The following is a 13,548-nucleotide window of genomic DNA, read 5'->3' as shown; positions in this document are numbered from 1 at the left end:
TAGCTTGAGGAATTTACTGAACATAGATTTTATGACATTCAATCCTTAATCCATAAATCATCAAGTTGCCAAAAGTTAACACAGTACTTCAAATTTACACAAGACAGGAGATGAAACAAATAAAGAAAGAATAATTTAATGTCCAATCCCCTCTTCCTTTCATTCAAACTTTCTGAAAATATGAAAAAATAGCAAGGGAACATTAAAAGGACCCAACTAATATCAAGCTACAAAATCCTCAGTAAAAGCCTTAGAGTGACAAATCTAGTCTCAAGTGGATATATGTATCAACTAATACAGTGACGTGATTGGAAACCGTTCCCAAATTACCTGCAATTAATATACTGGTGATTATTTCATGTGTTTGTCACAAACATGCAAAGTGTTTGACAGACTGTTTTGCTATTAAGTGGTTTTCTATAATTCCCTCTAGTAAAAGTCTTTGAGTCACACCAAACATTTTTTAGTTCTTTACTTCTGATAAATAGTCCTACTCAATTACAGACTCTCCCTGCTGAATTCTGTATATTAGAAACAAGCATGGGGTCACTCTCTCATCTTGAATATTGATGTTTACACCTGCTTTGCAATGAAGAAATGCTTCCTGGCCAGGCAAATTATGAAAACAACCTCTGAAACTCATTGATGTAACATTAATTACTAAGGAAAGTGGCTATTTCCTGGAGTGTGGTTTTGCATGATCATACCTTAGAACTGTCTATAAAATGTTTTAATGGAATAAATATTATGTATCTATGCATGTACATAGTACTTTTGGGTTGAGAGGGTTGTTTTGTTTATTTGTTTTTAATCATATGTTCTTATTTCATGGTAAGCTTTTTAAATAGTGGAAACTGATTCTAATTTTCTGGATATGATTTTAATTTTTGTGCATAGACAACAGAAAATGAAAATCTTTATTAGCAAAATAATTTCCTTATTAGGGTCTAAATGGTATGTATTTAATAAATGCAAAGGTCAGAATTTTCCATGACGTTCAAGTTTGAAAACAGATTTTAGTATTGTCACTTACTGCTCAGTGTAAGTGTAAAGAACCTATTATTACCAAACTAATCTCAGATTAAAATATTTTCTATCAGATATAGTAATAGAATACTACTTTTTCATCTAGTTTTAATAAAATGAACTATCAATATCAGCTCGGGCATTTGATTTGTAAGCACAGAATACATATAAGTGTGTTATTCATTTGCTTATTTTAGTTTATTTAAAAATGTCATTTTGAATTTTATTCTCTTCCCATATTAGAAAAAAAATAGAAATTCTAATTTGGGAGTCTACATATTTTCAAGTCTTATGACCTATCTCATATAAACCAATAATGTCCTGGTATTGTGTAGAATTAAATATATATATACATTTTTTTCAACTAATACTCAGAGAATTGAATATATGGATAAATGTAACAATTGTTTATAAATTTTAAATTAATTATCCAGATAGATGAGTAAAAAATACATGTCATTATTAACATGTGATCTAGCTTCCCCTCATCATCTTACAACCTTCCTTCTTTTTTTTTGTGGCTGAAAGTAATTTGGTGAAAGAACGTTGGCCTATATGATAACTGTGTTAAGAAAATGACCTATTAGAGGGCTGGGAAGGTGGCTTAGTGGTAGAGTGTTTGCCTTGTATGCTTGAGATTCTGGGTTTGATTCCTCAGCACCATATAAGCAGAAACAGCTGGAAATGGTGCTGTGGATCAAGTGGTAGAGTGCTTGCCTTGAGCTGAAGAGCTGAGGGACAGTACCCAGGCCCAGAGTTTGGGCCCCAGGACAAACAAGAAAAAAATAAAATGAAGTAAATCAGAGAGAAATGGACTTGAACTAAAAGCTTGGGCCTTATCCCTGAGCTATTTTCTTCCAGATTACTGCACTTTCACTTTGAGCCACAGCTCTTGGTTTCTGGTGGTTAATTAGAGGTAAGAGTCTTGCAGAAGATTTCCTTTCCTGGGCTACAAGAATGATCAATGTGAACAGGATCATGTTAGTTTTTTTTTATTTTTTTTAATTGTTGTTTTTAATGCCTAGGTCTATCACTTCTCAATAAAGTCCACGTATCTGTGGGGAAAAAAAAGAACAACAAACAAATAAACATAAACAAAGAGTCTCACAGACTGGAGCTTGAACTCAGGACCTGGATGCTCCCATGTGATTTTGTGCTCAAGGCTATTGCTCTACCACTTGAACCACAGTTGCATGCCTGGTTAATTGCAGAAAACAATCTCATGGACTTTTCTTTCTGGGCTGGCTTTGAACCATGGTCCTCAGATCTTAGCCTCCTGAGTAGCTAAGATTAAAAGCATGAGCCAGTGGAGCCTGGATACTATTTTCAATGAATACAAATGGATGCATTTTGATTTTTTTTAAATTTCTTTTAAAATTTCAAGTAATTATGAGGGATTCTTCAATCTGTTGTGCTCTACTAAGCGCCACTCACAAAATGTGGTGGCATTTACTTCTTTTTTTGTGGAGGGGATGGTGAAACAAGAAAATCTGAAATAATCTGAATTCACACTTCTAGATTTTTTTAAATAATTTAATATGAATTTCAAAAATAAACCATGGACTTAAACCTTCCAACAATTGTTTGAAACTGCTTGGAATTCTGTGCAAGTTGATAGAAATTTAACAGTATTTCTATATTCTACTTAAATTTCCTGGTTGCTCTCATTTTAGTCCCTTTTCTCTTGTCTTGACAATTAGTCTTAGAGCATGATCTTTCTTGCTGTTGAAACCTCAGTGCAATGTGAAAGGTCAATAAATAGCCAATAACCATAATTATAATATTATAAGCATATAACCTTTTCAAGGTATTTAGCTAAGCCCAATTATGTGATAGGACCAACGAATTATCATTGAAGTAAAATGATTTCTTTCCACTGAAAAAAGTGATCTTATTTTTGTCTTCAACATAAATTAGAAAGGTCAAATTTCAAGGCCAACACCTAGTTATTCCTCATTTCATCAAAACATAAATATCATCCACAAATCTTTCTTCTACATTGAGAGTAATGCAGATCTGGGTTATAGTTTATGTTTTCTATGTTTCCATATAAATTCTCTTCCTTGTCACCTAACAAGTTTTTTCAAACTTTTTCTCAGTTGTCTAATATCACAACAAAATTACAATACTTGTATTGCCATAATTAAGAAAGTTTCAAGATAGTTTTCTGGTCTATATAATTTTACATATACATATTTATACTAGTTACATGACAGAACCTTGTTTTATTTGATCTCAGTATTATTATCTTTGTCTTGTCAGAGAGTAGACATTAGCAAAAGTCTGTAGGAACCTCTTTCTGAAACCCAAGGGTTCTTACTTTTTATTTTGATCTTGTTCTTACTCTGACAAATGACTGGCAATATTTAGGACTATTTAGCAGATGAGGGCAAGGTAAAGAATATTAATTTTGGCCTTTTAGTTAGCTGTTGATTACAAAAGTATGCAATATTTTCATGAAATAACTGGACTTGTCAGGCACTTCATAATGCTATTACTAGGGATAATGATAATGATGACATAGGTACCATATCCTTGTTAATAATATGAATCAGTAATAGAATTATGTAATTATTCCCTGGAAAATATTGCTGTCCTCACTTTCTTGTGTTCATGGTATTTAGAAATTCATTCTGAGAGTCTTCAGTTCTACAAGATTATTTTTAAAATATAAAAAATGACAGCATCTCCAAAAAAAATGTGCTTTGAATGCATAGTTTTTAATGTTGTGAAAGTGTTAGAACTCCCAGATCATATCATCCAATTAAAAATGATGGGAAAATGTCCTTTCCTTCACATACTAATGAGTGAATTAAAAAAAAAATGCCACCACATTTTGTTAGTGGCGCTTAGTAGAGCACAAAAGATACTGTATAACCTTGTCAGAATGAAATCACTTGCAACAAGCACTGCATACAATAAACTGCAGTGTGGTAAAGCACCTTTTCCCCAGTAACGAGCTTTTCAGGTTAAAGGTATGTTCTGTTCTCTACAAATGCAATGTACAATAATTTCTAACTTGTCAACCTGTTTTGTTTTGTGGCAGTTTCTCTTTTTAAAACTGGCATTTAGAATGGATTTTCGAAGCAAAATTAAGTCTAAACAGCCCTAGAAGCCAAAACTGTGAGTTTCTCTTTCCAAACCAGTGTTCAAATAAGGAGAAAAATTCCTCCCACTTATGTACTTTGAAATCCATTTATCTATTTCCTTCCTTTGTGTGTCCTAAGTTTTCCTTTCCAGACTACTCCCAGGATAATCAGTCTACACCAACTTTTCTTTTCTTTTTTTTATGGAGACACATATGAGTTAGATTTTGATGGATAATAGATGAACTAAGATTGGAAGTGTCTCGTTCATTTCCAACATAGAATCCAGTGGGTTTCACCGCTGAATTAGCGCAACATTGGTCCCACTTTTCTCTGCTTCCCTTTCCACTCCCCAAATCAGATTAACTTATATAGAAGATAAAGTGTACAGAAAAAAACAAACAAACAAATCTACTTAAGGGAATTAACTCCCCCCAAAAAATGAAAGAAGGAAAGAAAACAGATTGGTAGTGTCTTTCTGGTAGAGAGAAAAGGAAACGTACTCATCTGAATCATATAACTGGAAGTCTTGTCCATCACCTTTACAATAAAATTTAAATTAAAAAAAGATTGGAAGTGTCTTTCTGGTAGAGAGTATGCACATTCTTTTTTCTTTACAAATCGTAAGGCATCTTCTTTTTTTTTTTTTGTCAGTCATGGGGCTTAAACTCTGTACGGCGCCTTCTTGTTATTGCTAATTCTACTTCCATCATATGTGATGGTAAAAGAACATTTTATGGTATTTGCTTTTACATCTTTGGGGAAAATGAACATTCCTCTGTTTACCTTATGTTCAATTACACATAGAGCAATCTATTTTGGGTCAGGCCATAAAAGTACATAACTACAAGTCCCTTATTTAAATGCCATTCATCAGGTTGAAAGGGCCTCAAGTCACCAGTGGATTTTACCTCCCTGAAGAATCATCCATAATCTCATCTGCTTCATAGAAAGGGACCCTTTGCAAAACCAGATTTGAATGAATCCCTTTTCATTATTTTGGTTGCTCCTATAGCTTTTCATAATAAATGAATCCTTATGAGAAAAATGAAAAGTAGCACAATTTTCAACTGTAGGTGGTATCTCACAGTTCTATGTAATTACAATGAAAAGTTATGAATAAAATCAACGTATTATTAAAAATATATGGTTTACACTTTTTAAAATGCTTTTGGGGGGGCAGGGGGGGAGGATGGGAAGGGATGGGAAGGGGACACAAAGGAGGAGGCTACAATGCTTGATAAGAAATGTACTCATTATCTTGCCCATGTAATTGTAACCCCTCTGTACAGCATTTTCACAATAAAAAATAAATAAAAATTAAAAAAAATAAAATGCTTTTGATACATTCCAAAGTGAAAAAAAATTACATTGAAATTTAAAGAAGGACTTCAAAATGCTTTGACATGGATAATCTGACATCCTTTAGCTCCACCTAATTCAATTGGTTTGTCTTTTGCTAAAATATTTTACATACAAGTATATTAGATAATTCAATGGGATAATAATACTGTCCTTTATTTACAAAATCGAATCAAGTATGTATACAAAGAAATGTGTTATACTAGAAAAATACAGATATTTTTGTTTTCATATAGTTTATGATAAAATAGCTAGAAGGAATTTTGTATGTAGTTTAGGTCTGTGTACCTATTAATTTTATATAAAATTGAATACTATAGATATGGTAATTTATATATATTTCTCCAGAACAGGTTCTTGACTATTGATAGACACAACTGACTTAAACACAAAATATGTTCACTTAAGAATATTATTGATGTAATATTTTTGCATGTGACTTTGAGAAACTAGTTTCCTCAATGTGTCAGCTCATATATAAAATACAAAAACTCATCTATTACCTTACACTGCAAGTCATATTAGTCATAAAACTTAAAAGATAACATTGTATATGCTTGAAAAACTAATAATTACATGCATGACATAAAAAAGAACATAAGTGAAACTTCATTTGAGAATACAAAAGCACTTCCTATCAAGCAACCATAGTTGAATATAGCATGCTAATGATAAAACCTCTCAAGTTTTCTTGGTTGAATTTATTTATTTATTTTTAGTGTTCATTTTTTTGCAAAAAGTTGCTTAACTAGACTAGGTTATATATTTATTTCATACTACATTGTTCAATCATGGACCTAATAAAAATATTTGCAATATTGGTCTTTAACCCATTTCTTCTTTCACACACATATCACACACATATAGTGTAAAACTGACTGGATCATGTCTGAACTATGCTACCTTTGTTGAATCTAAAGAGAGAGATCTGAGCTTCCAGGAGTCACATCTAAGACTGAAATTTTACAAGTAAAAAAAATTTACTCTGAATGTTTTTGATGGCTCAAGTCTGTACTCAAAGCTACTTGGGATATGAGGAAAGGAGGATCTTGGCTTAAGGCTAAGGCAAGCAAAAGTATGAAATCTTATCTAAAAACAAACTCAAGAAAAGAGAGCCAGGACTGTAGCTCAAGTTTTGCTTATTTAGCAAATGTGAGGTCCTGAGTTTAAACTCCCGCACCATCAAGAAAAAAATAAATAATTGTTTTATTTGGTAAAATATTCACGATTCTTATTTTAGAAGTAATGACAAAGACTGATAATGTTCCCAGAATATTTTTGTTTAAAATATGGTCTTTATAAGGATGTAAACATTTCACCAAATTAAAACACTTTGAGGAATTTTACATTTCCATGGATGTAGTTCTTGCAATATATTAACCTGGAAACCTGTTTAACTCTATAAGTGGCCATTTATTTACAAATGGATTGCCAAATAAATACAACTTACTTCACTCACATACAACATACAAAGATCTTTGGAAGTGATAGAAGAACAAGCATTACACTGACACCTGATGTCAAGTTGTATGTGTGTGTGTGTGTGTGTGTGTGTGTGTGCGCGCGCGTGTGTGTTTTGTGTGTGTATAAAACATATGTGTACTGTACATTTAATTACAATTGAGACTGAATGAATGAATGTCAACATATACATATGTGCACCTACATATTTACATATAATTAATCCATTAAATTTTTGTTTGAGGATAGATATAATCATTAAAGAAACTACTAATTAATAGCTTACTACCTAAGAGCTAGGTGTTCAGAGACAAAGAAAATTCACTAAAGCTCTGCTTTCAAGGAAATCATATTCTCCTGAAAAAATAAAGAATAATTCAAATGTGTATATACATTTTTATTTAAAGATAAAGGTGTAGCTTTATATACACTTATATAAACACTTATATAAATATACTGTCAGGAACTACTTCATGATGGGGTTGCATATTCTCTAAGAAATATATTTTTAAAGAATAGCATTTATGTGTGAACACTGGAATAGGAATAGATTTATTTATATGATCATCACTACTAACAGGAAGACTGTGTATGCTACAATGTCTTGGTCACTATGATATCATTAAGTGATAGTGATTTTTTATCCTCTTCATAATCTTTTGAGATTACATTCAGCTACACAGCCCATCACTGACCAAAGTCACAACATTATGTGGCACATGACTATATAACTAAATATGTCTATATCTATATCTAGATAGATAGATAGATATACACCCAACTAAAACATGGAGAATAATAATAAATGTTCTGTCAAGAAATAAAATGAAATGGTAGAGGGATGGTAGTAGCTTTTAATGGAGATGAATGAAAAACGTCTAAGAAGACATCTTTTATCAGAGATCTGGAAAATGAGAAAATAGCACTGCACAGACCAGGCCAGCATTCATGACAGTCATGCTTCAATTTCTTGGAAAACCACTGTGGACACAGGCAAAATTCCTTTAAAAACAGAATGAACTTAGTGTCTTAGGAGAGTTGAAAGAGGGTGAAGGGACAGAATTGGTTGTCTGCATGATACCAGGAAATGTGAGTTAGGGACTGTAGCACATAACTTCCAATTACTTGAGAGGTGAAGACCGGAAAGTCACATTGCTTGGCAGCCTAGGCAAGACTATCACAAACCAGTCTCTGCATGGTGGTGCATACCTTTAATACCAGGTACGAATAGTTAAGGAGGAAAAGATAGGAGGAGGATGGTCTGTTGGATAGGGCTAACAACCTTTTATCCCTACCCAAAAAACAAACTAAAAACAAAACAAACCACCCCCAAAAAAATCCTAAGTTCTAAATGAAGGGGGACAGGGTTGCAGAGTTGCTTATGACTCAAGTGGTGGAATTCTTGCCAAGTAACTTTGAGGCCTTGAGTTTAAGCCGGGGTGGGGGAACTCTGCTGGCAACACCAATCTTATCTAGATAGATATGGTAAGCTCAGTAATAATTGAGCTTAATACAAAGTAATAACTTTACATTTGCTCTAGATATGAAGCATCTTTAGGTTTTGTGAATGGGGAAATTCATGAAAGGTTATGAATTTAAAGGCTCATAAGTTGGAACAATTGGAAATGTGCATGGATTTTGTGTGTGTGTGTGTGGTTTGTGGGGCTTGAACTCAGGCCTGGGTGCTGTCCCTGAGCTCTTCAGCTTAAGGTGAGCACTCTACCATTTTGAGCCACAGCACCACTTGAGGTTTTCTGGTGGTTAATTGGAGGTAAGAGTCTCATGGACACCCCTGTTCAGGCTGGATATGAAATGTGATCCTCAGATCTCAGCCTACTGAATAGCTGGGATAACAGGCATGAGCCACTGGTGCCCAGCTATGCATAGGTGTTTAGAAGAAGACACCTGTAAGATACCCTTTCAATATTTATGCCAGAGTAAAGGTTGGCTTGAAGATTAGGGAGCATGGTTTAGAAGGATGAAAAGTACTGGTGAGAGAAAAGCAGGAAGGAATCAAGATAATTCTTAGATGTTAAAGCAACTAGATGATACATAGTTAAGCCATTTGGGAAAACTACATATAAGGAGCAGAAAAAACAGGCTCTATGCCAAACCTGTATCTCCTTTTCATATATGTCATCGTTTCTGAAAACTATTGCTAACATTTCTCCTCCTGGCTGTTGCATGATGCTTGAATTCACTAATAAATGAGCTAATTAATGCTTGTATTTTGGGGTAGAAGAACTCTCTGCTTTTCTGCAAAGCTCTAGCCTTGTCTTATTTCCACAAAAACCTATCTAAAAGGCCATAGTGAGTGCCATGGATTTTTTTTTTATCCTTCCATTTCCTTATTAAATAGTGCAACTGAGAGCAACAATTATATATAACTAGACTCAGAAATATTCTTAAATGTATGGAATTTTGAATAGTAGACTACTTCCTTTCTTAGGAGGAATGGAGATTTTTTTTTCCCTTTTGACATCTCACACAGGATTCCATCTAGATATTTACTACAGAGTGGTATGTCTATGTGATTTTTTAAAATTTATGTGAATTTTTAAAATTTATCCACCACTACTCTCTGTGGAAAAGCTGGAATTCACCTTCACTCTGTGTTGTCTCCCCAATACATGTTTAAAATGCTTTATGAAGCAAACAGTGATCTTGTCCCTCCTCTTCTCTCTGCAGAGTTCAACAGTGGATTTATCCAGTCAGAGGTATGCGTTTCCTACAGGCATCAGAGCTCTCCCTACTCATTCATGTCCAGAAATGACATGTTTTATCTCAAAGATTAAAGCAACTACTGTTTTAAGAATCATCCAACTAGTTACTGCCTGGAAATTCTCAACCAGATATGAGAGCAGCAAGCATAGGCTTTTTCCATTAGCAGACTGTTCATTACTCCATATGGATGTCTTTTTGCCATCCTTTTCTTCCTCTACCATGTATTTGCTATCTATGCTTCTAAAGAAAGCTGCTCCAAAGGAAAATGCTCATTATGAGTGTGCAGAATTAATTTGCCAACTGGTAGGTCTGTTTCTATGTGAGGAAACAGATTTTAGTTAAAACCCCTTTTCATGTTTGCTAGGCTGTGCAGCTGTCCATAATCCAAGGCTTCCTCTCTTGCTTGTCATCCACTCATCAGAGCTCAAAGGTTTTCTCTTTTAATTTAACAAGGTTTATAAGTGTCACCTTGCCTAGTAATACAGCTAGGCATAAAGAAATGATGCCGTCTTCCAGTGAGTCTAAACATTTTGTTCCTAGGTGACTTTAATAGTAAATCCCTGTCACAAGAAGCTACAAACATTTTTGTCTGGCTACATACTTGTTCTGAAGCACGTTTCTCAAAAATATTGTGATGAGAATACTTATTAGCTTTGAAATCATTGCTAACCCTGGCATGTGTCTATGGAAGTTCTATGCCTATAATAAATAGGCATGTGCATGTAACAATTACATGTATCAATTTCTATACTTAGGAAGGTCATAAACAAATTTAAGATATTAATTTGTGACATTTTTAATCTTTTAGAAAAAAATATTACAGCATTCACTCACAGAAATTTTATTTTGCTAAACATAGGTCAATAATAACAGTGCTAGATCAACAATGTTTATTTTCTGTATAATAGTTAAATATTTGAAAGACAAGATGACTTGAATTGAAATGTTTACTAACTGAAGGAAGGATACCCCTTATTTGGTTTGTTTCACTTCCATAGCAGGCAAGTCAATTACAATAGAAAATCAACAATACTCAAGATGGAAAAGAGCTTTCATTTACTTTATCTCTGAAGACATGTATGTCCAAATATGGAACCAAGCTTGGAAGGTTGGCTTAAGGCAGTAATCTGTAATATACAGTTGCACATACAGCTTTTTTTGTCTCTGAATATCTTTGGACATTTATTAACAATAAAATCAAAATGAAATGAAAGTCGCAATCATATTGATTCTTAAAAGTTAGAAAGGCACAGTAAATAGCTTCATTCCTTTTACAACAATACATGCACATTTCTAGTAGTAATATTCTCTTATTATTAAAATGTAAGAAATAGAACACCTTTTTATTATGTGCAAGTACTTATACAAAGGAATTTCAATTTAACATGTCCTTTTATGTGTTAAAAAATCCACAATATTTGTATAATGGTTCCTGTTAGCTAATAATAAGTGTGTATAGGTGTATATATACATGCATATGTATTATCTAAAAGATTAAAACAACTACTCTTTTAAGATAATCATATATAGATATATACATATATGTGAGTGCTACATCTGAAACAAACAATTTCACTGGCAACATAAATATCAGTATTTAATAGACACCTGTATAATCAAACAAATTATAATTTGCTCTATTTCTATATTTTAAAGATTTTTTTTCCTATTGCTTTGTTAGCAAGAATTTTGAGTGTTTTTGTTCTTTAGTAAAATTAATTTAATTTATAATCTGGATACTATTCAGAAACATCTGTGTCAGTAAACTTTCTGCAGTCCTTTAGTAATTATTATAATTGAATTGTCCTTTGTATAAGAAGGTTATTACTAAAATAAACAACAATAATAGATGCATTAAACTTTGTATTAATCTATGAATAAATCTATGTATCTGACATAGTATGTGATACTTCCATTTATATTTGTCAATTAGGAAAAATCCAGAATTCGTGAATTACTATTTTTTTTTAAATCCCAGATTCTTGGATTTCACTCTCCTATGTTTCAATCATGTGCAGCTATGTATGACTTCCTTTTCATATTAAACTACAATCTTCTTGAGTGTCATTTACCTGAGTGTCATTGTTCTAAAAAGATAAATACTGTCATTTTTTAATAAAGGAATCAATTGTTCTTGTGGTTAAATTATCTAGATATAAATATGGCAATAAAAAACATATTTTAAGTCAGGCTCTGCTGGCTCACATCTGTATTTCTAGCTACTCAGGAGGCTGAGATTTGAGGATCATTGTTCAAGGCCAGCCCAGGAAGGAAAAACCATGAGACACTTTTCTCCAATTAACTACCAGAAACCGGGGAGTTCTGTTGTAGCTCAAAGTGGTAGAGCACTAGCCTTAAGCACAAGAGCCCAGGGACAGAACTCAAGCCATGAGCTGAAGCCACATGACCAACAAGAAAACTTTTAAAAAAGAAAAATATATTTCAAATTTATTAGCCTTTGGATTCTGGATTTTAAAGAAATAAATATGATAGCATATATAACAAGAAAAAATTTCAACCTTTAAGTAAGAAAGCAAAATGTAAGAAATAACTATGCTCTCAGGAATTAATTAATATAAACATGCTTATTAACTTAATATGTTAATTTTTTCTATTGTTGAGTTTTTTAGTGAAACTGATACCTACTCTACTATTGGAAACTCCATGGTGCACATTCTTCTTCATAAGTATAATACGTTATCATATAGGTATTTGTTCCCTGGCTCCAGTTAGGAATTTCATTACAGGTAAATTTTGTACCCACGGTTTCAAATTACCATTTGTACTCCTCGTTCTTAAATTTCAAAAGGTGCAAGTAAGAGTGGGACAAAATCTACTAGTATACATAACACAAAATATCAGTGCCATTGACAATTAGCTGTGAGAGCCTTTAAATCATGCTCTTTCCATTGACACTCAAAGAATAAAATCTAACCACAAAGATGCATGTAGATAGCTGATGATTTCACACAAAACTGCTCAGCAGTCTATCAGGTTAACAATCAATAGAATCTGGGCAATTGTGGGAGGCTCAGACAGGAGATTCTGTTCATGAAAAATCTTATGCTAGAGCCATATTAAATTATCACAGCTAATGTAAAAATCATCTTTGGTATAAAAGATAGAAGGGTAAAGTTATCAGAAATGATCGCTTATCATCCAATTCTGAAATGCATACAGATGTCATTATGGATTGAAATGCCACTCAAATTTCATTGCTTAGTAGGTTTTGAAACAGCAAAACCATTTACAGAAGAGTGCAGCTTTATATTTATACAACCAGTGACTAATGAAACATTATGCCCAGTGTGCAAAGGGGAAAAAACACTTTATTTTGTAACGAACCCAATTGGAACCCTTTTTAAACACACTGTAACATGGTTTCACTGTTTCATCAAACCTCTCATTACTCGAGTCAATAATCCTAGGTAAACGACTGTTGAACTTCACAGCATTTATCTAGCAGCATGAATAGCGTTAATCTATGGGGTGCTTTTGATGAATTGAAGTTCAAAAAGCAAAGCCAAAAATGACTTCTTACAAAGAGCTTAGAGAACTATTTATTTGAAATATGTCAGCTGCCAACTACCTAAAGGTAGCTTGGCTATTTAGGAAACCATGCTGTTGGCTAGCCTACAAACATCAGAAAAAAAAATATGAATTTAGCCCATTTGAATTGCCTTAAAGAAACAAGTGGCATGTTCCTTATCTGACTATATTATTTCTTTTGTCACTAGCCTTCTAATTCTCTGTATTCTTTGCGTTGTTGCTTTCAGCACAATGGCACACACTCCCCAACATGCAACTGCTTTCTGAGAAATCATAATGTGAGAGAAACACTTAAAACTTAGGAAGAATCACAGACAGTATACTTAACCTTGATACTATA

At 33.1% G+C, this 13,548-nt stretch overlaps 1 protein-coding gene across 2 annotated transcripts in view; it reads right to left on the bottom strand.

Annotated features, from left to right (window-relative positions):
* Window positions 1–13,548, bottom strand: part of Cadm2 (cell adhesion molecule 2) — a 163,505-nt gene that overhangs the window by 46,606 nt on the left and 103,351 nt on the right. The gene's annotated exons all lie outside the window — the stretch shown is intronic.

This window comes from Dipodomys ordii, unplaced genomic scaffold, assembly GCF_000151885.1.
Source record: "Dipodomys ordii isolate 6190 unplaced genomic scaffold, Dord_2.0 Scaffold73, whole genome shotgun sequence".
Taxonomy (NCBI): Eukaryota; Metazoa; Chordata; class Mammalia; order Rodentia; family Heteromyidae; genus Dipodomys; species Dipodomys ordii.
The sequence above is the reverse complement of the archived record's forward strand: the minus strand, read 5'-3'. Positions and strand labels throughout refer to the sequence as shown.